Source organism: Ascidia mentula, chromosome 9, assembly GCF_947561715.1.
Source record: "Ascidia mentula chromosome 9, kaAscMent1.1, whole genome shotgun sequence".
NCBI lineage: Eukaryota > Metazoa > Chordata > Ascidiacea > Phlebobranchia > Ascidiidae > Ascidia > Ascidia mentula.
The window spans coordinates 6,696,509-6,722,428 of NC_138574.1; the positions used below are offsets into that span (position 1 = coordinate 6,696,509).

Consider the following 25,920-nt stretch of genomic DNA (forward strand, 5'->3'; position numbering starts at 1 on the left):
ATTTCGTTCTCAAAATTTTTAAACCACAAAATCACAAAATGCCCTTCAAAAAGAACTGGAATAAAAACATGCTCACACAAACGTTCGTTATGAAACATGTCATGAAGTGCTTTGCGAATATTTTTTAATTGTTTGCCCTGCAAAATTTCTCCCGCTGTAATAGTTGACACAAACCCAAAGGCGCCGTAAATTACAATAACGGAGTGTTCTGGAAATATAACAATCTACAACGTTGTCTGTTAACCAACTAATTGTCAAGTCGTTATGTGTTTTCGCCGGGTTTTGAGTTAAAGCACAATAAGTTTTCCCACGAGGTCTACTGCAAAGGGAACACAAATCTAACCAAGAAACTGACTGACGACAGGGCATGACGAGGGCGGTGTCAAAAATTGAAGTTGGGGTTAAAGGGATATGATTCCAAACGAAATCTGCAATTTTCTTACATTCGTAAAAATTTCCATTTTGTTTTGGACAGTTTGTATAAAATGTCATCGTCGGGGTGCATTTAAGTGTTGACATTGGTTGCGGAGAAAGTGATTTTTCGTTTTCGTATTTCAAACGTTTACATATGATTGGCGCCAATTTGTGAGGAAGTTCCAGTGCCAGTGGAATCAAAATACGCAATATCAAACGCGCACACGCGATAAAAATTTTTTGTCTGTGCGTCGGAATACATTGCCACCACAGGAAAATGCGCCGAAATACAACGAATAAATTTTTTATCCATTTTTAGTCGCTGCATATTTAAATTTACAAACCATGAATCGCTTATTCGTTTGCTGCCACTATGTTCGCATTTAATGTTGTTTAAAACTGATTGTGAAGGCAAATATGTGCAAGCCCCTAACCAACGTTCCTCTGGCAATAATTTGTCAAACATATCGCGATATTGTTTCACTGCAGTTTAATGCTGCAGTTTTTTGCGAAGTTCTTCCCTCATTAGTCCACACACACGTCTACATTTCTTACAAGCGCGGTGATGGTTTCTTTTTCCAGTAATTTGTACGTGGCCTTCAACTTTATCCACAAAGGACCAAAACGTCACTTTAAATTTTACCTCACAAACACAATTTTCACATCTTTTGTGCGCACAATACAAGTTTACCCAACCTTCCTTATAACATTTGTCAAAGTTCTTGATATTCTTCACGCCACTACAGTTAACCAAGTAATTTTTAGCTTTGTTCGGGACACAACCCGCGTAAATTTTCCGAAGGTGCATTACTGTGACATCAACGTACGCATTACTACCAAAGTGATTTGCGAATCTATTTTTTACAATTGATTGCCATTCCTGAAGTGAAAGAACGAATTTACTGTCTATCGCGACGTCTGCTGCATGTTGAAAGTTCTGCTGGGTTTCGAAACTTATTCCACCAAGTTCACTTGTCACATCAAAATTTTCATGTAATATCGAATTAAAGTTCATGCCATTGTTTTCATTGGTCAAATTATTGTGAATTTTTGCAGATGCCTCATCACTTCTAAATTGTCTACAGCTGTCAAGGGTGTAGTAAAAGCAGGTAAAAGTGCGACAGGTGAACTTGTTACATGCGACTGAAAATCTACTCCAGAAAACGATGATGAAAACGTCCCTTCATCGGTGTCAATCACTCTTTGCTCTCTATTATTTGTCACAGTTTTATCACCACCAACAGCAAAATCATCGGATTTTTACGGCCTATGTTATACAAAACAAGATTTCGAGCACAAATCAAATCCAGGACAAACCAAATGCGACCATGTCCATTGATTTTCTGTTAAACCTACAGCGACGGCCGTTTCCTCAAATACACATCTGGGATGAAACCATTGCTGGCAAGATTCACATTCAACCATTAAAGTGCCATTGTTGCGCTGCCCTTGGCAGTCAGACGGGCGTGACTGGTTGCGCCCGGACAGTGCAACAGACGAGTTTTCCTCAATGGTTCTTGACGCACACGCTTCTTCTTCAAAAGGAACGGTTCAACTTTATTCAAAGACGCTGCGGTTTCTACACAACACGCGTTGAATTAGCGACCAAAAACATTGAAATTAAATGCACAATTTCTTACCGAACTATTTTGGAACCAGTCACAAAAACATCGGCTTCTTCCCAATCAATAACACAGCAGGAAACAACGTTAGCAGATTCAACTTGCACTTAAATTGCCTTAATTTATCTTATTCAAATAGAACATAATATTAGTTTCATACAGCAGAAAACTAACCAGGACAAAACTCAGTCAACAACAGTACAGGCAGGCACTGGGGTTCTACGGGAACAACGGTATTTGTGACGTAACAACGGTACATTGTGCTGACGTCAATTATCAATACATCACATAAAACAGTGGCGATGTAACACTCCCCCCCAAAATGTGGGAATGACATGAAACATTTTTACAAACACATCGCCAATATCGTGCGTATCGCGGCGAGAAATCAGTGTCCAAAGGTATCTTCAGAAAACCGAGCAGTTACCCGGAGTTCATCTAGCAAACCGAGCTGACATCGCTCGGAAAGGTTGAGGAGGTCTCATCAGAATCAACGATGCGACACAGTTTTGTGATAGGGCGCCGAAAGACACCGCTGCTCGTCCGAACGAGCACAATGCGAACCTTTCCATTTTCATCGGGGTACGTCTCAATGATTCGACCGATCGCCCATTTTGAACGGCACTCAGATTCGCACACAAGTAGGACGACATCATTTTTCTTAAAGTTGCGATGAGAATCATGCCACTTGGGACGAGCAGTGATAACCGGCAGGTATTCTCTCATGAACCTCTTCCAGAAATGGTCAGCGAGAAACTGCACCTGACGCCAACGCCGTCTTGTATAGCAATCCTTTTTCTCTGCAATCGTCGGAGGCAGGTTGGGCGATCCTCTCATCAGCAGGAGATGATTCGGGGTCAGCGGTTCTTCGTCCCTATGATCAAATGTCACCGGGACAAGGGGTCTTGAGTTGATTATGGATTCAGCTTCCACAAACAAGGTCTCCAAGACTTCATCAGACATCACCTGGGAACCAGCAAGCGAGGACATGATCCGACGAACAGAACGAATCATACGTTCCCAAACGCCACCCATGTGGCTTGCAGCAGGAGGGTTGAATGACCACGACGTCTGTTTCTGAAGCAGAAATTCAGAGATTTGAAGCTGGTTCCATGCTTGCAACGACTCTCTCAGTATTTTCTCGGCACCAACAAAATTTGTGCCATTGTCGCTGAAGATATGCTTTGGTGCTCCGCGTCTCCCAATGAAACGACGAAGGGCAGCTATAAACGAATCAGTAGACAGACTGTGGGCAACCTCCAGATGAACGGCACGGATTGTAAGGCAGGTGAATATGCAACCGTAACGTTTCACTTCGCTGCGACCCTGCTTCACCAGAAAAGGACCGAAATAGTCAATTCCGACATTGGAGAACGGAGGGTCAGCGATTCCCAAGCGAGCCGACGGCAGATCGGCCATCATCTGCCGACTCGGTTGAGCATTGCGGCGTCGACAAGACAGACATTTTCCAAGCACGCGCCGTACGGCAACACCGCCCTTGATGATCCAGTAGTCTTGTCGAACTGAAGTCCAGGTGTGTCCGATCCCGGAGTGTCCAACTCTTTTATGATGGGCCAGGATTAATAGGTCAGTCAAATGCGAAGAATGGGGCATGATTGCAGGATGTTTCGCGTTGAAACTTATCGGCGCTTTGTCTAAACGTCCACCAACACGGAGCACTTGATCAACCAGAACAGGGTTTAACTTGTACACGGAACGACTGCAGTCAGTCTTTTTTAGTCGAGAATTTCCACTTAATGCAGAGAGAAGTAAAGCAAAACTTTTCTGCTGCTCGTACTTGACAAGTTCCAACTCGGCGATCTTCAACTCAGACAAGCCAATGTCAGTTGACGGGACAACTGATAATTTCCTTCGATGTATCAAAAACATCTTAAATCTCATCCACCAGGCCACGGCTTTCTTTAATCGATGTAGGCACGAGTAACGTTCAATGATTCGATCCATGGGGTGCTTCGGCTGATGTACGTTAACAGTACAGGAGGCTGCAGCCTTCCCCATCGGATTAAATTCCTCAGGAACATCGGCAGCATTTGGCGGTTGCGACGGCCAGTTGGTTTCTGGCTCCAGGAGAAACATTGGACCTTTTAACCAGCGACTCGAATTGACAAGGGCATCAGCGGGTAGACCTCTTGAGGCATCATCTGCGGGATTTAATTTTGTAGGAACGTGTTTCCAATTCGTAATGTCGGTCAGTCGCTCAATCTCTGCCAGGCGATTGGCGACAAAAACTGGAAACCGTTTGGTTGCATTTCGAATGCTTAACAGAACAGCAGTGGAATCACTCCAGAAAACTGAACTTTCAATGGGCAAGTCTAGTTCCTTTCTCATGAGGCGATCCAACCTCGCAGCGAGCACAGCAGCGGTGAGCTCCAGTCGAGGGATCGTCTTCGTGTTCAACGGGGCAAGTCGGGATTTTCCAATCAGAAAAGAACACATCACTGTCCTGTGATCGTCTTCGATGCGAAGATATGACACGGCGCCATACGCATACTTAGATGCGTCAGCGAAATGATGCAGTTGATACTTCAATGGAGGTTTCAGTTCCGAAGACCTGAAGCAACGTGGAACGACAACATTGCTTAAGTGAGGCAACTCAGCAAGCCACCTCTTCCAGTTATCGGATATCAATTCCGGAATGCCGTCATCCCAATTCAGTTCCATTCTGCACAAGTCATGCAGCAATAACTTGGCCCTTGCTCGGTAGTTTGACTTTGAACCGAAATGCAAACCCAGAGGGTCGTAAAGTGAACTGACAGCTGAAAGGATTCCTCTACGCGTGTGCGGCCTGCTCGGTAGTTTGACTTTGAACCGAAATGCATCCTCCGCAACAGACCAATGAACACCAAGGATTCTCTGTTGCGTAGCATTATCAAGGCAACGCGATTTCACAACCTTTGCTCGATCGTTTTCGGGAACCGACTCCAAAACGCGCTGTTCGTTAGAAAGCCACTTTGTCAAGCGAAATCCTCCTCTGGCTAGCAGGTCTTTCAAACGAAGACGAACAGCGATAGCAGTTTCTATATCCTTGACGGATGCGAGGCAGTCGTCCACATAAAAATTGCGCCGCAAAACGGATTCAACCTGTGGATCAAAGTTTTTACCGAATAAATCTGCGGTCTGCCTCAGACAGAAGGTGGCGCAACTCGGAGAGGACGTTGCACCAAATAAGTGCACTTTCATCCGGTGAGGCGTCGGTGTACAGGTCAGATCTCCACCGGGCCACCAGAGAAATCGAAGTGCATCGCGATCACGGGGTTCCACCCGAACCTGGTGGAACATTGCCTCGATGTCGGCAATCAAGGCAACTGGCTGACAGCGAAAACGGGTTAGCACGCCAACCAAACTGTTTACAAAATCAGGACCTTGCATCAGTGCGTCGTTCAGTGAGACGCTTCTGCTTCGGGCAGCACAATCAAAGACCACACGAAGTTTGTCAGGCTTGTGTGCGTTAAATACTGGGTGGTGCGGCAAGTGCCAGATGCGATTGTCTGTCACGACCTTGTTGTCGGGAATTTCTTCAGCGTATCCTTTGGATATGTACGTTTGCACCGTGTCTACGTATCCCTTTCGCAGAACATCGTTGTTGGACAATCGCTTTTTCAAACCGACCAGCCGCTTTTCCGCCATCTGTTGACTGGGTGGCAACTTTTCGATTCCAGGTCTCCAAGGTAATGGGAGCTCAAAATGTCCATCTTGATGCTTCACCGATGCCTTCATCATGTCATAAACAATTCGATCTTCCCTGGATGTGGGCATGTCGAATACTGATGTCCCGTCGCCAAAGTCGCTCTTCCACAAACACTCTATCTCCCGTTGGAACATGACTTGTGCAACCTTTAGAAAACGGACATGTGCTTGGCTCCTTGCAGACGAACCAAGTGCGGGACCAAAGAGTGACCAGCCAAGAGATGTCTTTACAGCACAAGGGGTCCCCTGCGGTCCAGAACGTGTACACTGTACGTGGAAGGCTGCGGGGTTATCGGCTCCGATCAGTATCGTCACAGTTCCCCCTTCCAAACGACGCAGGGGCAACTCCTTGAGGTGATCGAACTCGGCAAGCTTCTTCGCATCAGGGATCCTATTCGGCGACACGGGAATTTTGTCGATGGATAGCACTTCCGGCAACAACAACGGCTCTCCGTCATCAAGCGGCATGACGGTGAAGGACACAGTGGAGCCTAGGTACACTCGCGATTGATCTGTCAGAGTGCTCAGACAAATCTTTCGATCCTTGGATTGCAGACCAAGTTTATCAATCAGACCTTGTTCGCAAAACGTAGACGTAGAACCTTGATCAAGAAACGCGTACGTATTTACCTCGATGTCGTTGTGTCTGACCTTTACGGGAACGACGTTGAGGTAGACTCCGCAGTTGTCCGTTGTAGCTTTCATTATCGTTGCCGATTGTTCTACCGGCGGTGGCTTCGGGGCAGGGTTCTCAGTAATCTTGCCGGGTCGCCTCTTCTGAAAGGCGCCATGCAACTTTGTGTGGTGAAAAGTGCCAGTGCAACCCTCCACCGAGCATGGCTTGCGAATCGTGCATTTCCCGCAACGATGACCTGAACAAAGACATTTAAAACACAAGCCATTTGTGACAACAAACTCGCGTCTTTCCTGGGGAGACATTCCGTCGAATTTCGGGCACTTGGGCAAGTCGTGAGGCTTGTTACAGCACGCACAAGAAACGGGAGTAGGTAGGGTTTGACTTCGCGGCTGACTGGATCCTGACGACGAAACGTTGTACGCAGCAGCACGAGAACCCTTCTTTACCGAAACAGGGACGGGGTTTTCGCGCACGCTTTCGTAGACTGCTTCGACACCGAACAACGAATTGGCGATACGCGATCGCTCCACGACAAAGTTTGTAAAGGCAAGATATCCAGCTTGGGATCCAGTCTCGTCGAGCACTTGAACGGAACGTTCGATCCACTTCTCTTGAAGCCGGAACGGCAGTTTTCGAATTAGCTGTCTTAACGTATCCAAGGAGTTCAAGCTCGCGTACTCCTCAATGTCTTCGAGTGAGCTGCGACACTTTTCTAAAAGGTCAGAAAATTCCATCAGGTCTTTTGGTCGACCTTGCTTGACTGGCGGAAATTGTTTGAGCCGACGTTCACATGCGTTGGCAATAATATGGGGTTGTCCGTAATCGTATTCAAGTCGGGAACGGGCTTTCGAGTATCCTGAGATCTTATCCTTGCTGTAGATCTCAAGTTTAGCAGCAATGAAGTCTTCGCAGAATTGCAACAAACAAACTAGCCGTGAATCTTGGGACTTCGTTCGGCTATGAACATGGGACTCAATAGCACGAACAAATGACCAGTAGTTCAACGGATCACCATCAAACTTTCTGACCGCGGGCTGAGGCAAAACGATTCGCTGTTGTATGAAGTCCTCTTCTGGGACGTATCTACGCGACGGAGAGACAACATCCTGTATGTTCGACGGAAAGGGATCAGGACCTTGATATGACTTAGCAACGGGTGCGCTGACAGATTGCGGGAAAAACGGCTTCGTATCCACGCAAGTTGGGTGTGACCGTGGCACGACAGGGACAGCAGGTTGGTACGCATTTACCGGCGCAATATTTAACTCAGGTCGAAGCCCCCCGACAGAGGAACTTGTCACGGGAGGGTGTCTTGGGTCACACAGCAGGGGATCTCCAGCAATGGATTCTTCCTCCCACGCACGTACTTCAGCCTCGGCTATCTCAACCTCATCGTCGACCTGTTTTTTTCTTCGTTCAGCATCAAGTTCTGCTTTACGCCTTGCAAGGTCAGCATCAAGTTCTGCTCGACGCCTTGCAAGGTCAGCATCAAGTTCTGCTTGACGCCTTGCAAGTTCAGAATCTTCATTGACTTGACGCTGTGACACCCGAGCCAATTGAAGTTTAACACGAGCGGCTATTCTTTGACGGGTAATCGAGGAGGTGGAGGAAACAGAGCTATGTACGTCAACATGTGAACTTGACGATCGGCTTGATATAGTCTTCCGACGCCCAGATGACTTCTTGGCCTTGGCAAACCACTCCGCCACACGAGAATCGAGTTCACGTTTTGCGCGCTGGCAATCCTGTCTTGCTAGAGCCATTCTTCGCTGTTTTCAGCAAGCGGCGCATAGGCATTAATCAGGTCGGAAAAACACTTTTTCTCCATCTGTGGCAGGTATTCCTTAACAAGAACAGCGTTGTCAATTTTCAGCATTAACTCTTCAATATGCAGGCAAGATTGTTGCCATGCGTGCGCGCAGCTGGATACCAGCAAAACCGCCGGGTCCTCGAATGTGGAAGACGAAGACGGTGAAGCAGGATCACACATTTCGAATGGTAATAAATCCCAATGGTAATAAATCCAAATGGTTCGAAACGGACTGAGAATAAATCCAATAATTCAAAACGGGCTGAGAATAAATCCAATAATTCGAAACGGGCTGAGAATAAATCCAGATAGTTCGAAACGGGCTGAGAATAAATCCAGATAGTTCGAAACGATGTTGCGCTGCCCTTGGCAGTCAGACGGGCGTGACTGGTTGCGCCCGGACAGTGCAACAGACGAGTTTTCCTCAATGGTTCTTAACGCACACGCTTCTTCTTCAAAAGGAACGGTTCAACTTTATTCAAAGACGCTGCGGTTTCTACACAACACGCGTTGAATTAGCGACCAAAAACATTGAAATTAAATGCACAATTTCTTACCGAACTATTTTGGAACCAGTCACAAAAACATCGGCTTCTTCCCAATCAATAACACAGCAGGAAACAACGTTAGCAGATTCAACTTGCACTTAAATTGCCTTAATTTATCTTATTCAAATAGAACATAATATTAGTTTCATACAGCAGAAAACTAACCAGGACAAAACTCAGTTAACAACAGTACAGGCAGGCACTGGGGTTCTACGGGAACAACGGTATTTGTGACGTAACAACGGTACATTGTGCTGACGTCAATTATCAATACATCACATAAAACAGTGGCGATGTAACAGCCATCATAGGGCGCGTTACAAATACAAAATAAAGCCTTACCGAAAGGCGTTTTGGGCTGTGTGGACAACTTCGGTGATGGTTCGCAACAATTACGTTGTTTGAAATACGACTGTGCCGTTTTGCGAAATGATTTATCTTCTAGCCAAAACTTTTTTACTTTCATCCTGTTTTTTTCATTTACTGGAAGTTTGCAATGTTTCAAAACTGCTTTTACGGCCTTGTATGGTAGTTTTAACTCGTGGGGGTGTTCTTGTAGGCACTCCACTAAAGATGGTAATGCGGCGTAAAACAAACTTTGCTTTTGGTAACCTGGGCTATGTGGAAAAAGAGCAAGACGTTGAATCAATGTGTTTTGTAATTTATGGACTTCACAAAAATTGAGCAACTTTTTAAATCGCCTGTTAACTTGCATTCCGGGCCAAAGATCGTTGGAACGATGAAAGTTCAAACGACTTTTCGTGGTAAACTTTTTCAATCGATGTAAACGCAAGTACTTACAAATTGTGTCAAATTTTTTCATTGCAAGTTTTACACCGTGAACCACCGGTGAGGACCAGGCGACAAGACAACTGCAGCGGCGTTAAAAAAAACGAACCGGGAATGCCACTATTTCGACTGTTTTTCCGATTTCGAGTTAATCGCCGGATTCCGGAAACAAAACCAAAGCTGCTTAAGGCGAAACAACAAATGTACCCAAACCCAACCGAACACAGGCAGTATTGCATAAAAAACAGATAGAACATCAAAAAACTGAAGATAGTACAAATACCTCGCTTGAGGACATCGAACACAAATCAAAACAACTTTCCTGTTCCATGAACTGCCTTAACAGACGCACCCTTTGCAGATTCACTGTCGACTTTGCCTGCAGTACGAACTGCCTTAGCAGACGCCTATACAAGAGACCTTGTCGCCAAGGTATAAGCGGGCAATGACCTCTTGTCGTCACAGGCGGTGACCTGCAGTTAAGTTCATTTCGCTGGGAAATTTAAAATGAGTTGGTATTTTAACTTATACCACGTTCATCAGCAGGCCTCAGGCAAACCCTGTGCAAAATTTAAAAAAAAATCTTATGTCCCGGAAAGGTTTCAAATGTTCGCCTATACAAGAGACCTTGTCGCCAAACTGTACGCGGGAAATGGGCTCTATGTCGTCACAGTCGTTGACCTGCGGTTAAATCCATTTCGCTGGGAAATTTGAAATGAGTTGGTATTTTAACTTATACCACGTTCATCAGCAGGCTCCAGACAAGCCCTGCGCAAAATTTAAAAAAATCCTATGTCCCGGACAGGTTTCAAATGTTCGCCTATACAAGAGACCTTGTCGCCAAGGTATAAGCGGGCAATGACCTCTATTTCGTCACAGTCGTTGACCTGCGGTTAAATCCATTTCGCTGGGAAATTCAAAATGAGTTGGTATTTTAACTTATACCATGGTCATCAGCAGGCCCCAGGCAAACCCTGTGCAAAATTTAAAAAAAATGCTATGTCCCGGACAGGTTTCAAATGTTCGCCTATACAAGAGACCTTGTCGCCAAGGTATAAGCGGGCAATGACCTCTATTTCGTCACAGTCGTTGACCTGCGGTTAAATCCATTTCGCTGGGAAATTTGAAATGAGTTGGTATTTTAACTTATACAACGTTCATCAGCAGGCTCCAGGAAAGCCCTGTGCAAAATTCAAAAAAAATCCTATGTCCCGGAAAGGTTTCAAATGTTCGCCTATACAAGAGACCTTGTCGCCAAGGTATAAACGGGCAACGACCTCTACTTCGTCACAGTCGGTGACCTGCGGTTAAATCCATTTCGCTGGGAAATTTGAAATGAGTTGGTATTTTAACTTATACAACGTTCATCAGCAGGCTCCAGGAAAGCCCTGTGCAAAATTTAAAAAAATTTTATGGCCCGGAAAGGTTTCAAATGTTCGCCTATATCAAGCGACTACACCACTATCTGCCTGAAACATGATCGCATAAAATTTACAAGTTTTGTGACCTTAAAGTATATCTTATGTGAACGAATATTGTTAGATTCGATAGCAAAGGTATGTTAAAGTTACACTTGATGTTTTCCAATGTATAATAAAACTTGTACTGAAAAAAAATGTTTTTTATCGAAAAGTCATTTAATGCAAAATGGACAAGTGCTGTAATCGCACAGTTATATACGTTGTGCAACCGCAAAAGCAATACTGGAGTACCGGTGTTTTCCAATGTATAATAAAACTTGTACGGAAAAAAAATGTTTTTTATCGAAAAGTCATATACTGCAAAATGGACAAGTGCTGAAATCGCACAGTTACATACGTTGTGCAACCGCAAAAGCGATATTGGAGTACCGGTGTTTTCCACTGTATAATAAAACTTGTGCAGAAAAAAAATATTTTTTGTCGAAAAGTCATTTAATGCAAAATGGACAAGTGCTGTAATCGCACAGTTACATACGTTGTGCAACCGCAAAAGCAATACTGGAGTACCGGTGTTTTCCAATGTATAACAAAACTTGTTCCAAAAAAAAATTTTTTGTCGAAAAGTCATACACTGCAAAATGGACAAGTGCTGAAATCGCACAGTTACATACGTTGTGCAACCGCAAAAGCAATACTGGAGTACCGGTGTTTTCCACTGTATAATAAAACTTGGACGGCAAAAAAATATTTGTTATCCAAAAGTCATATAATGCAAAATGGACAAGTGCTGTAATCGCACAGTTACATACGTTGTGCAACCGCAAAAGCAATACTGGAGTACCGGTGTTTTCCAATGTACAATAAAACTTGTACTGAAAAAAAATATTTTTTATCGAAAAGTCATAGAATGCAAAATGGACAAGTGCTGAAATCGCACAGTTACATACGTTGTGCAACCGCAAAAGCGATACTGGAGTACCGGTGTTTTCCAATGTATTATAAAACTTGTAATAAAAAAACAACTTTTTATCGAAAAGTCATATACTGCAAAATGGACAAGTGCTGAAATCGCACAGTTACATACGTTGTGCAACCGCAAAAGCAATACTGGAGTACCGGTGTTTTCCAATGTGTAATAAAACTTGTACTGAAAAAAAACATTTTTTATCCAAAAGTCATATACTGCAAAGTGGACAAGTGCTGAAATCGCACAGTTACATACGTTGTGCAACCGCAAAAGCAATACTGGAGTACCGGTGTTTTCCAATGTATAATAAAACTTGTACGGAAAAAAAATGTTTTTTATCGAAAAGTCATATACTGCAAAATGGACAAGTGCTGAAATCGCACAGTTACATACGTTGTGCAACCGCAAAAGCGATATTGGAGTACCGGTGTTTTCCACTGTATAATAAAACTTGTGCAGAAAAAAAATATTTTTTGTCGAAAAGTCATTTAATGCAAAATGGACAAGTGCTGTAATCGCACAGTTACATACGTTGTGCAACCGCAAAAGCAATACTGGAGTACCGGTGTTTTCCAATGTATAACAAAACTTGTTCCAAAAAAAAATTTTTTGTCGAAAAGTCATACACTGCAAAATGGACAAGTGCTGAAATCGCACAGTTACATACGTTGTGCAACCGCAAAAGCAATACTGGAGTACCGGTGTTTTCCACTGTATAATAAAACTTGGACGGCAAAAAAATATTTGTTATCCAAAAGTCATATAATGCAAAATGGACAAGTGCTGTAATCGCACAGTTACATACGTTGTGCAACCGCAAAAGCAATACTGGAGTACCGGTGTTTTCCAATGTACAATAAAACTTGTACTGAAAAAAAATATTTTTTATCGAAAAGTCATAGAATGCAAAATGGACAAGTGCTGAAATCGCACAGTTACATACGTTGTGCAACCGCAAAAGCGATACTGGAGTACCGGTGTTTTCCAATGTATTATAAAACTTGTAATAAAAAAACAATTTTTTGTCGAAAAGTCATTTAATGCAAAATGGACAAGTGCTGTAATCGCACAGTTACATACGTTGTGCAACCGCAAAAGCAATACTGGAGTACCGGTGTTTTCCAATGTATAACAAAACTTGTTCCAAAAAAAAATTTTTTGTCGAAAAGTCATATACTGCAAAATGGACAAGTGCTGAAATCGCACAGTTACATACGTTGTGCAACCGCAAAAGCAATACTGGAGTACCGGTGTTTTCCAATGTGTAATAAAACTTGTACTGAAAAAAAACATTTTTTATCCAAAAGTCATATACTGCAAAGTGGACAAGTGCTGAAATCGCACAGTTACATACGTTGTGCAACCGCAAAAGCAATACTGGAGTACCGGTGTTTTCCACTGTATAATAAAACTTGGACAGGAAAAAAATATTTTTTATCGAAAAGTCATACAATGCGAAATGGACAAGTGCTGTAATCGCACAGTTACATACGTTGTGCAACCGCAAAAGCAATACTGGAGTACCGGTGTTTTCCAATGTATAATAAAACTTGTACTGAAAAAAAATATTTTTTATCGAAAAGTCATAGAATGCAAAATGGACAAGTGCTGAAATCGCACAGTTACATACGTTGTGCAACCGCAAAAGCGATACTGGAGTACCGGTGTTTTCCAATGTATTATAAAACTTGTAATAAAAAAACAACTTTTTATCGAAAAGTCATATACTGCAAAATGGACAAGTGCTGAAATCGCACAGTTACATACGTTGTGCAACCGCAAAAGCAATACTGGAGTACCGGTGTTTTCCAATGTGTAATAAAACTTGTACTGAAAAAAAACATTTTTATCCAAAAGTCATATACTGCAAAGTGGACAAGTGCTGAAATCGCACAGTTACATACGTTGTGCAACCGCAAAAGCAATACTGGAGTACCGGTGTTTTCCACTGTATAATAAAACTTGGACAGGAAAAAAATATTTTTTATCGAAAAGTCATACAATGCGAAATGGACAAGTGCTGTAATCGCACAGTTACATACGTTGTGCAACCGCAAAAGCAATACTGGAGTACCGGTGTTTTCCAATGTATAACAAAACTTGTTCCAAAAAAAAATTTTTTGTCGAAAAGTCATATACTGCAAAATGGACAAGTGCTGAAATCGCACAGTTACATACGTTGTGCAACCGCAAAAGCAATACTGGAGTACCGGTGTTTTCCAATGTGTAATAAAACTTGTACTGAAAAAAAACATTTTTATCCAAAAGTCATATACTGCAAAGTGGACAAGTGCTGAAATCGCACAGTTACATACGTTGTGCAACCGCAAAAGCAATACTGGAGTACCGGTGTTTTCCACTGTATAATAAAACTTGGACAGGAAAAAAATATTTTTTATCGAAAAGTCATACAATGCGAAATGGACAAGTGCTGAAATCGCACAGTTACATACGTTGTGCAACCGCAAAAGCAATACTGGAGTACCGGTGTTTTCCAATGTATAACAAAACTTGTTCCAAAAAAAAATTTTTTGTCGAAAAGTCATATACTGCAAAATGGACAAGTGCTGAAATCGCACAGTTACATACGTTGTGCAACCGCAAAAGCAATACTGGAGTACCGGTGTTTTCCAATGTGTAATAAAACTTGTACTGAAAAAAAACATTTTTTATCCAAAAGTCATATACTGCAAAGTGGACAAGTGCTGAAATCGCACAGTTACATACGTTGTGCAACCGCAAAAGCAATACTGGAGTACCGGTGTTTTCCACTGTATAATAAAACTTGGACAGGAAAAAAATATTTTTTATCGAAAAGTCATACAATGCGAAATGGACAAGTGCTGTAATCGCACAGTTACATACGTTGTGCAACCGCAAAAGCAATACTGGAGTACCGGTGTTTTCCAATGTATAATAAAACTTGTACTGAAAAAAAATATTTTTTATCGAAAAGTCATAGAATGCAAAATGGACAAGTGCTGAAATCGCACAGTTACATACGTTGTGCAACCGCAAAAGCGATACTGGAGTACCGGTGTTTTCCAATGTATTATAAAACTTGTAATAAAAAAACAACTTTTTATCGAAAAGTCATATACTGCAAAATGGACAAGTGCTGAAATCGCACAGTTACATACGTTGTGCAACCGCAAAAGCAATACTGGAGTACCGGTGTTTTCCAATGTGTAATAAAACTTGTACTGAAAAAAAACATTTTTATCCAAAAGTCATATACTGCAAAGTGGACAAGTGCTGAAATCGCACAGTTACATACGTTGTGCAACCGCAAAAGCAATACTGGAGTACCGGTGTTTTCCACTGTATAATAAAACTTGGACAGGAAAAAAATATTTTTTATCGAAAAGTCATACAATGCGAAATGGACAAGTGCTGTAATCGCACAGTTACATACGTTGTGCAACCGCAAAAGCAATACTGGAGTACCGGTGTTTTCCAATGTATAATAAAACTTGTACTGAAAAAAAATATTTTTTATCGAAAAGTCATATACTGCAAAATGGACAAGTGCTGAAATCGCACAGTTACATACGTTGTGCAACCGCAAAAGCAATACTGGAGTACCGGTGTTTTACACTGTATAATAAAACTTGTACGAAAAAAAAACAAAATTTTATCAAAAAGTCATATACTGCAAAATGGACAAGTGCTGAAATCGCACAGTTACATAAGTTGTGCAACCGCAAAAGCAATACTGGAGTACTAGTGTTTTCCAATGTGTAATTAAACTTGTACGGAAAAAAAATGTTTTTTATCGAAAAGTCATATACTGCAAAATGGACAAGTGCTGAAATCGCACAGTTACATACGTTGTGCAACCGCAAAAGCGATATTGGAGTACCGGTGTTTTCCACTGTATAATAAAACTTGTGCAGAAAAAAAATATTTTTTGTCGAAAAGTCATTTAATGCAAAATGGACAAGTGCTGTAATCGCACAGTTACATACGTTGTGCAACCGCAAAAGCAATACTGGAGTACCGGTGTTTTCCACTGTATAATAAAACTTGGACAGGAAAAAAATATTTTTTATCGAAAAGTCATACAATGCGAAATGGACAAGTGCTGTAATCGCACAGTTACATACGTTGTGCAACCGCAAAAGCAATACTGGAGTACCGGTGTTTTCCAATGTATAATAAAACTTGTACTGAAAAAAAATATTTTTTATCGAAAAGTCATATACTGCAAAATGGACAAGTGCTGAAATCGCACAGTTACATACGTTGTGCAACCGCAAAAGCAATACTGGAGTACCGGTGTTTTACACTGTATAATAAAACTTGTACGAAAAAAAAACAAAATTTTATCAAAAAGTCATATACTGCAAAATGGACAAGTGCTGAAATCGCACAGTTACATAAGTTGTGCAACCGCAAAAGCAATACTGGAGTACTAGTGTTTTCCAATGTGTAATTAAACTTGTACGGAAAAAAAATGTTTTTTATCGAAAAGTCATATACTGCAAAATGGACAAGTGCTGAAATCGCACAGTTACATACGTTGTGCAACCGCAAAAGCGATATTGGAGTACCGGTGTTTTCCACTGTATAATAAAACTTGTGCAGAAAAAAAATATTTTTTGTCGAAAAGTCATTTAATGCAAAATGGACAAGTGCTGAAATCGCACAGTTACATACGTTGTGCAACCGCAAAAGCAATACTGGAGTACCGGTGTTTTCCACTGTATAATAAAACTTGGACGGCAAAAAAATATTTGTTATCCAAAAGTCATATAATGCAAAATGGACAAGTGCTGTAATCGCACAGTTACATACGTTGTGCAACCGCAAAAGCAATACTGGAGTACCGGTGTTTTCCAATGTACAATAAAACTTGTACTGAAAAAAAATATTTTTTATCGAAAAGTCATAGAATGCAAAATGGACAAGTGCTGAAATCGCACAGTTACATACGTTGTGCAACCGCAAAAGCGATACTGGAGTACCGGTGTTTTCCAATGTATTATAAAACTTGTAATAAAAAAACAACTTTTTATCGAAAAGTCATATACTGCAAAATGGACAAGTGCTGAAATCGCACAGTTACATACGTTGTGCAACCGCAAAAGCAATACTGGAGTACCGGTGTTTTCCAATGTGTAATAAAACTTGTACTGAAAAAAAACATTTTTTATCCAAAAGTCATATACTGCAAAATGGACAAGTGCTGAAATCGCACAGTTACATACGTTGTGCAACCGCAAAAGCAATACTGGAGTACCGGTGTTTTCCACTGTATAATAAAACTTGGATAGGAAAAAAATATTTTTCATCGAAAAGTCATACAATGCGAAATGGACAAGTGCTGTAATCGCACAGTTACATACGTTGTGCAACCGCAAAAGCAATACTGGAGTACCGGTGTTTTCCAATGTATAATAAAACTTGTACTGAAAAAAAATATTTTTTATCGAAAAGTCATATACTGCAAAATGGACAAGTGCTGAAATCGCACAGTTACATACGTTGTGCAACCGCAAAAGCAATACTGGAGTACCGGTGTTTTACACTGTATAATAAAACTTGTACGAAAAAAAAACAAAATTTTATCAAAAAGTCATATACTGCAAAATGGACAAGTGCTGAAATCGCACAGTTACATAAGTTGTGCAACCGCAAAAGCAATACTGGAGTACTAGTGTTTTCCAATGTGTAATTAAACTTCTACTGAAAAAAATATTTTTTATCCAAAAGTCATATACTGCAAAATGGACAAGTGCTGAAATCGAACAGTTACATACGTTGTGCAACCGCAAAAGCAATACTGGAGTACCGGTGTTTTACACTGTATAATAAAACTTGTACGAAAAAAAAACAAAATTTTATCAAAAAGTCATATACTGCAAAATGGACAAGTGCTGAAATCGCACAGTTACATAAGTTGTGCAACCGCAAAAGCAATACTGGAGTACCGGTGTTTTCCACTGTATAATAAAACTTGAACAGGAAAAAATTATTTTTTATCCAAAAGTCATATAATGCAAAATGGACAAGTGCTGTAATCGCACAGTTACATACGTTGTGCAAACGCAAAAGCAATACTGGAGTACCGGTGTTTTCCAATGTATAAAAAAACTTGCACAGAAAAAAATTATTTTTTTCTCCAAAAGTCATACACTGCAAAATGGACAAGTGCTGAAATCGCACAGTTACATACGTTGTGCAATCGCAAAAGCGATACTGGAGTACCGGTGTTTTCCACTGTATACTAAAACTTGTACAGGAAAAAAATATTTTTTATGGAAAAGTCATATACTGCAAAATGGACAAGTGCTGAAATCGCACAGTTACATACGTTGTGCAACCGCAAAAGCAATACTGGAGTACCGGTGTTTTCCAATGTGTAATAAAACTTGTACTGAAAAAAAATATCTTTTATCCAAAAGTCATATGCTGCAAAATGGACAAGTGCTGAAATCGCACAGTTACATACGTTGTGCAACCGCAAAAGCAATACTGGAGTACCGGTGTTTTCCACCGTATAATAAAACTTGGACAGGAAAAAAATATTTGTTATCGAAAAGTCATATAATGCAAAATGGACAAGTGCTGTAATCGAACAGTTACATACATTGTGCAACCGCAAAAGCAATACTGGAGTACCGGTGTTTTCCAATGTATAATAAAACTTGTACTGAAAAAAAATATTTTTTATCGAAAAGTCATATACTGCAAAATGGACAAGTGCTGAAATCGCACAGTTACATACGTTGTGCAACCGCAAAAGCAATACTGGAGTACCGGTGTTTTCCACTGCATAATAAAACTTGTACAAAAAAAAAACAAAATTTTATCAAAAAGTCATATACTGCAAAATGGACAAGTGCTGAAATCGCACAGTTACATACGTTGTGCAACCGCAAAAGCAATGCTGGAGTACCGGTGTTTTCCAATGTGTAATAAAACTTGTACTGAAAAAAAATATCTTTTATCCAAAAGTCATATACTGCAAAATGGACAAGTGCTGAAATCGCACAGTTACATACGTTGTGCAACCGCAAAAGCAATACTGGAGTACCGGTGTTTTCCAATGTGTAATAAAACTTGTACTGAAAAAAAACATTTTTATCCAAAAGTCATATACTGCAAAGTGGACAAGTGCTGAAATCGCACAGTTACATACGTTGTGCAACCGCAAAAGCAATACTGGAGTACCGGTGTTTTCCACTGTATAATAAAACTTGGACAGGAAAAAAATATTTTTTATCGAAAAGTCATACAATGCGAAATGGACAAGTGCTGAAATCGCACAGTTACATACGTTGTGCAACCGCAAAAGCAATACTGGAGTACCGGTGTTTTCCAATGTATAACAAAACTTGTTCCAAAAAAAAATTTTTTGTCGAAAAGTCATATACTGCAAAATGGACAAGTGCTGAAATCGCACAGTTACATACGTTGTGCAACCGCAAAAGCAATACTGGAGTACCGGTGTTTTCCAATGTGTAATAAAACTTGTACTGAAAAAAAACATTTTTTATCCAAAAGTCATATACTGCAAAGTGGACAAGTGCTGAAATCGCACAGTTACATACGTTGTGCAACCGCAAAAGCAATACTGGAGTACCGGTGTTTTCCACTGTATAATAAAACTTGGACAGGAAAAAAATATTTTTTATCGAAAAGTCATACAATGCGAAATGGACAAGTGCTGTAATCGCACAGTTACATACGTTGTGCAACCGCAAAAGCAATACTGGAGTACCGGTGTTTTCCAATGTATAATAAAACTTGTACTGAAAAAAAATATTTTTTATCGAAAAGTCATAGAATGCAAAATGGACAAGTGCTGAAATCGCACAGTTACATACGTTGTGCAACCGCAAAAGCGATACTGGAGTACCGGTGTTTTCCAATGTATTATAAAACTTGTAATAAAAAAACAACTTTTTATCGAAAAGTCATATACTGCAAAATGGACAAGTGCTGAAATCGCACAGTTACATACGTTGTGCAACCGCAAAAGCAATACTGGAGTACCGGTGTTTTCCAATGTGTAATAAAACTTGTACTGAAAAAAAACATTTTTATCCAAAAGTCATATACTGCAAAGTGGACAAGTGCTGAAATCGCACAGTTACATACGTTGTGCAACCGCAAAAGCAATACTGGAGTACCGGTGTTTTCCACTGTATAATAAAACTTGGACAGGAAAAAAATATTTTTTATCGAAAAGTCATACAATGCGAAATGGACAAGTGCTGTAATCGCACAGTTACATACGTTGTGCAACCGCAAAAGCAATACTGGAGTACCGGTGTTTTCCAATGTATAATAAAACTTGTACTGAAAAAAAATATTTTTTATCGAAAAGTCATATACTGCAAAATGGACAAGTGCTGAAATCGCACAGTTACATACGTTGTGCAACCGCAAAAGCAATACTGGAGTACCGGTGTTTTACACTGTATAATAAAACTTGTACGAAAAAAAAACAAAATTTTATCAAAAAGTCATATACTGCAAAATGGACAAGTGCTGAAATCGCACAGTTACATAAGTTGTGCAACCGCAAAAGCAATACTGGAGTACTAGTGTTTTCCAATGTGTAATTAAACTTGTACGGAAAAAAAATGTTTTTTATCGAAAAGTCATATACTGCAAAATGGACAAGTGCTGAAATCGCACAGTTACATACGTTGTGCAACCGCAAAAGCGATATTGGAGTACCGGTGTTTTCCACTGTATAATAAAACTTGTGCAGAAAAAAAATATTTTTTGTCGAAAAGTCATTTAATGCAAAATGGACAAGTGCTGTAATCGCACAGTTACATACGTTGTGCAACCGCAAAAGCAATACTGGAGTACCGGTGTTTTCCACTGTATAATAAAACTTGGACAGGAAAAAAATATTTTTTATCGAAAAGTCATACAATGCGAAATGGACAAGTGCTGTAATCGCACAGTTACATACGTTGTGCAACCGCAAAAGCAATACTGGAGTACCGGTGTTTTCCAATGTATAATAAAACTTGTACTGAAAAAAAATATTTTTTATCGAAAAGTCATATACTGCAAAATGGACAAGTGCTGAAATCGCACAGTTACATACGTTGTGCAACCGCAAAAGCAATACTGGAGTACCGGTGTTTTACACTGTATAATAAAACTTGTACGAAAAAAAAACAAAATTTTATCAAAAAGTCATATACTGCAAAATGGACAAGTGCTGAAATCGCACAGTTACATAAGTTGTGCAACCGCAAAAGCAATACTGGAGTACTAGTGTTTTCCAATGTGTAATTAAACTTGTACGGAAAAAAAATGTTTTTTATCGAAAAGTCATATACTGCAAAATGGACAAGTGCTGAAATCGCACAGTTACATACGTTGTGCAACCGCAAAAGCGATATTGGAGTACCGGTGTTTTCCACTGTATAATAAAACTTGTGCAGAAAAAAAATATTTTTTGTCGAAAAGTCATTTAATGCAAAATGGACAAGTGCTGAAATCGCACAGTTACATACGTTGTGCAACCGCAAAAGCAATACTGGAGTACCGGTGTTTTCCACTGTATAATAAAACTTGGACGGCAAAAAAATATTTGTTATCCAAAAGTCATATAATGCAAAATGGACAAGTGCTGTAATCGCACAGTTACATACGTTGTGCAACCGCAAAAGCAATACTGGAGTACCGGTGTTTTCCAATGTACAATAAAACTTGTACTGAAAAAAAATATTTTTTATCGAAAAGTCATAGAATGCAAAATGGACAAGTGCTGAAATCGCACAGTTACATACGTTGTGCAACCGCAAAAGCGATACTGGAGTACCGGTGTTTTCCAATGTATTATAAAACTTGTAATAAAAAAACAACTTTTTATCGAAAAGTCATATACTGCAAAATGGACAAGTGCTGAAATCGCACAGTTACATACGTTGTGCAACCGCAAAAGCAATACTGGAGTACCGGTGTTTTCCAATGTGTAATAAAACTTGTACTGAATAAAAACATTTTTTATCCAAAAGTCATATACTGCAAAATGGACAAGTGCTGAAATCGCACAGTTACATACGTTGTGCAACCGCAAAAGCAATACTGGAGTACCGGTGTTTTACACTGTATAATAAAACTTGTACGAAAAAAAAACAAAATTTTATCAAAAAGTCATATACTGCAAAATGGACAAGTGCTGAAATCGCACAGTTACATAAGTTGTGCAACCGCAAAAGCAATACTGGAGTACTAGTGTTTTCCAATGTGTAATTAAACTTCTACTGAAAAAAATATTTTTTATCCAAAAGTCATATACTGCAAAATGGACAAGTGCTGAAATCGAACAGTTACATACGTTGTGCAACCGCAAAAGCAATACTGGAGTACCGGTGTTTTACACTGTATAATAAAACTTGTACGAAAAAAAAACAAAATTTTATCAAAAAGTCATATACTGCAAAATGGACAAGTGCTGAAATCGCACAGTTACATAAGTTGTGCAACCGCAAAAGCAATACTGGAGTACCGGTGTTTTCCACTGTATAATAAAACTTGAACAGGAAAAAATTATTTTTTATCCAAAAGTCATATAATGCAAAATGGACAAGTGCTGTAATCGCACAGTTACATACGTTGTGCAAACGCAAAAGCAATACTGGAGTACCGGTGTTTTCCAATGTATAAAAAAACTTGCACAGAAAAAAATTATTTTTTTCTCCAAAAGTCATACACTGCAAAATGGACAAGTGCTGAAATCGCACAGTTACATACGTTGTGCAATCGCAAAAGCGATACTGGAGTACCGGTGTTTTCCACTGTATACTAAAACTTGTACAGGAAAAAAATATTTTTTATGGAAAAGTCATATACTGCAAAATGGACAAGTGCTGAAATCGCACAGTTACATACGTTGTGCAACCGCAAAAGCAATACTGGAGTACCGGTGTTTTCCAATGTGTAATAAAACTTGTACTGAAAAAAAATATCTTTTATCCAAAAGTCATATGCTGCAAAATGGACAAGTGCTGAAATCGCACAGTTACATACGTTGTGCAACCGCAAAAGCAATACTGGAGTACCGGTGTTTTCCACCGTATAATAAAACTTGGACAGGAAAAAAATATTTGTTATCGAAAAGTCATATAATGCAAAATGGACAAGTGCTGTAATCGAACAGTTACATACATTGTGCAACCGCAAAAGCAATACTGGAGTACCGGTGTTTTCCAATGTATAATAAAACTTGTACTGAAAAAAAATATTTTTTATCGAAAAGTCATATACTGCAAAATGGACAAGTGCTGAAATCGCACAGTTACATACGTTGTGCAACCGCAAAAGCAATACTGGAGTACCGGTGTTTTCCACTGCATAATAAAACTTGTACAAAAAAAAAACAAAATTTTATCAAAAAGTCATATACTGCAAAATGGACAAGTGCTGAAATCGCACAGTTACATACGTTGTGCAACCGCAAAAGCAATGCTGGAGTACCGGTGTTTTCCAATGTGTAATAAAACTTGTACTGAAAAAAAATATCTTTTATCCAAAAGTCATATACTGCAAAATGGACAAGTGCTGAAATCGCACAGTTACATACGTTGTGCAACCGCAAAAGCAATACTGGAGTACCGGTGTTTTCCACTGAATAATAAAACTTGGACAGGAAAAAAATATTTTTTATCGAAAAGTCATACAATGCGAAATGGACAAGTGCTGTAATCGCACAGTTACATACGTTGTGCAACCGCAAAAGCAATACTGGAGTACCGGTGTTTTCCAATGTATAATAAAACTTGTACTGAAAAAAAATATTTTTTATCGAAAAGTCATATACTGCAAAATGGACAAGTGCTGAAATCGCACAGTTACATACGTTGTGCAACCGCAAAAGCAATACTGGAGTACCGGTGTTTTCCACTGCATAATAAAACTTGTACAAAAAAAAAACAAAATTTTATCAAAAAGTCATATACTGCAAAATGGACAAGTGCTGAAATCGCACAGTTACATACGTTGTGCAACCGCAAAAGCAATGCTGGAGTACCGGTGTTTTCCAATGTGTAATAAAACTTGTACTGAAAAAAAATATCTTTTATCCAAAAGTCATATACTGCAAAATGGACAAGTGCTGAAATCGCACAGTTACATACGTTGTGCAACCGCAAAAGCAATACTGGAGTACCGGTGTTTTCCACTGAATAATAAAACTTGGACAGGAAAAAAATATTTTTTATCGAAAAGTCATACAATGCGAAATGGACAAGTGCTGTAATCGCACAGTTACATACGTTGTGCAACCGCAAAAGCAATACTGGAGTACCGGTGTTTTCCAATGTAGAAAAAACTTGTACTGAAAAAAAATATTTTTTATCGAAAAGTCATATACTGCAAAATGGACAAGTGCTGAAATCGCACAGTTACATACGTTGTGCAACCGCAAAAGCAATACTGGAGTACCGGTGTTTTCCAATGTGTAATAAAACTTGTACTGAAAAAAAACATTTTTTATCGAAAAGTCATATACTGCAAAATGGACAAGTGCTGAAATCGCACAGTTACATACGTTGTGCAACCGCAAAAGCAATACTGGAGTACCGGTGTTTTACACTGTATAATAAAACTTGTACGAAAAAAAAACAAAATTTTATCAAAAAGTCATATACTGCAAAATGGACAAGTGCTGAAATCGCACAGTTACATACGTTGTGCAACCGCAAAAGCAATACTGGAGTACCGGTGTTTTCCACTGAATAATAAAACTTGGACAGGAAAAAAATATTTTTTATCGGAAAGTCATACAATGCGAAATGGACAAGTGCTGTTATCGCACAGTTACATACGTTGTGCAACCGCAAAAGCAATACTGGAGTACCGGTGTTTTCCAATGTAGAAAAAACTTGTACTGAAAAAAAATATTTTTTATCGAAAAGTCATATACTGCAAAATGGACAAGTGCTGAAATCGCACAGTTACATACGTTGTGCAACCGCAAAAGCAATACTGGAGTACTAGTGTTTTCCAATGTGTAATTAAACTTCTACTGAAAAAAATATTTTTTATCCAAAAGTCATATACTGCAAAATGGACAAGTGCTGAAATCGCACAGTTACATACGTTGTGCAACCGCAAAAGCAATACTGGAGTACCGGTGTTTTCCACTGTATAATAAAACTTGAACAGGAAAAAGTTATTTTTTATCGAAAAGTCATATAATGCAAAATGGACAAGTGCTGTAATCGCACAGTTACATACGTTGTGCAAACGCAAAAGCAATACTGGAGTACTAGTGTTTTCCAATGTGTAATTAAACTTCTACTGAAAAAAATATTTGTTATCCAAAAGTCATATACTGCAAAATGGACAAGTGCTGAAATCGCACAGTTACATACGTTGTGCAACCGCAAAAGCAATATTGGAGTACCGGTGTTTTCCACTGTATAATAAAACTTGAACAGGAAAAAATTATTTTTTATCGAAAAGTCATATAATGCAAAATGGGCAAGTGCTGTAATCGCACAGTTACATACGTTGTGCAAACGCAAAAGCAATACTGGAGTACCGGTGTTTTCCAATGTATAATAAAACCTGCACAGAAAAAAAATATTCTTTTCTCCAAAAGTCATATACTGCAAAATGGACAAGTGCTGAAATCGCACAGTTACATACGTTGTGCAATCGCAAAAGCGATACTGGAGTACCGGTGTTTTCCACTGTATACTAAAACTTGTACAGGAAAAAAATATTTTTTATCGAAAAGTCATATACTGCAAAACGGACAAGTGCTGAAATCGCACAGTTACATACGTTGTGCAACCGCAAAAGCAATACTGGAGTACCGGTGTTTTCCAATGTGTAATAAAACTTGTACTGAAAAAAATTATCATTTATCCAAAAGTCATATACTGCAAAATGGACAAGTGCTGAAATCGCACAGTTACATACGTTGTGCAACCGCAAAAGCAATACTGGAGTACCGGCGTTTTCCACTGTATAACAAAACTTGGACAGGAAAAAAATATTTGTTATCGAAAACTCATATAA

General features: G+C 39.6%; 1 pseudogene; it reads right to left on the reverse strand.

Annotated features, from left to right (window-relative positions):
- Nucleotides 1-2,474: 2,474 nt before the first annotated feature.
- On the reverse strand, nucleotides 2,475-8,371 carry LOC145914467 (uncharacterized; annotated as a pseudogene).
- Between the last annotated feature and the right edge of the window lie 17,549 nt (nucleotides 8,372-25,920).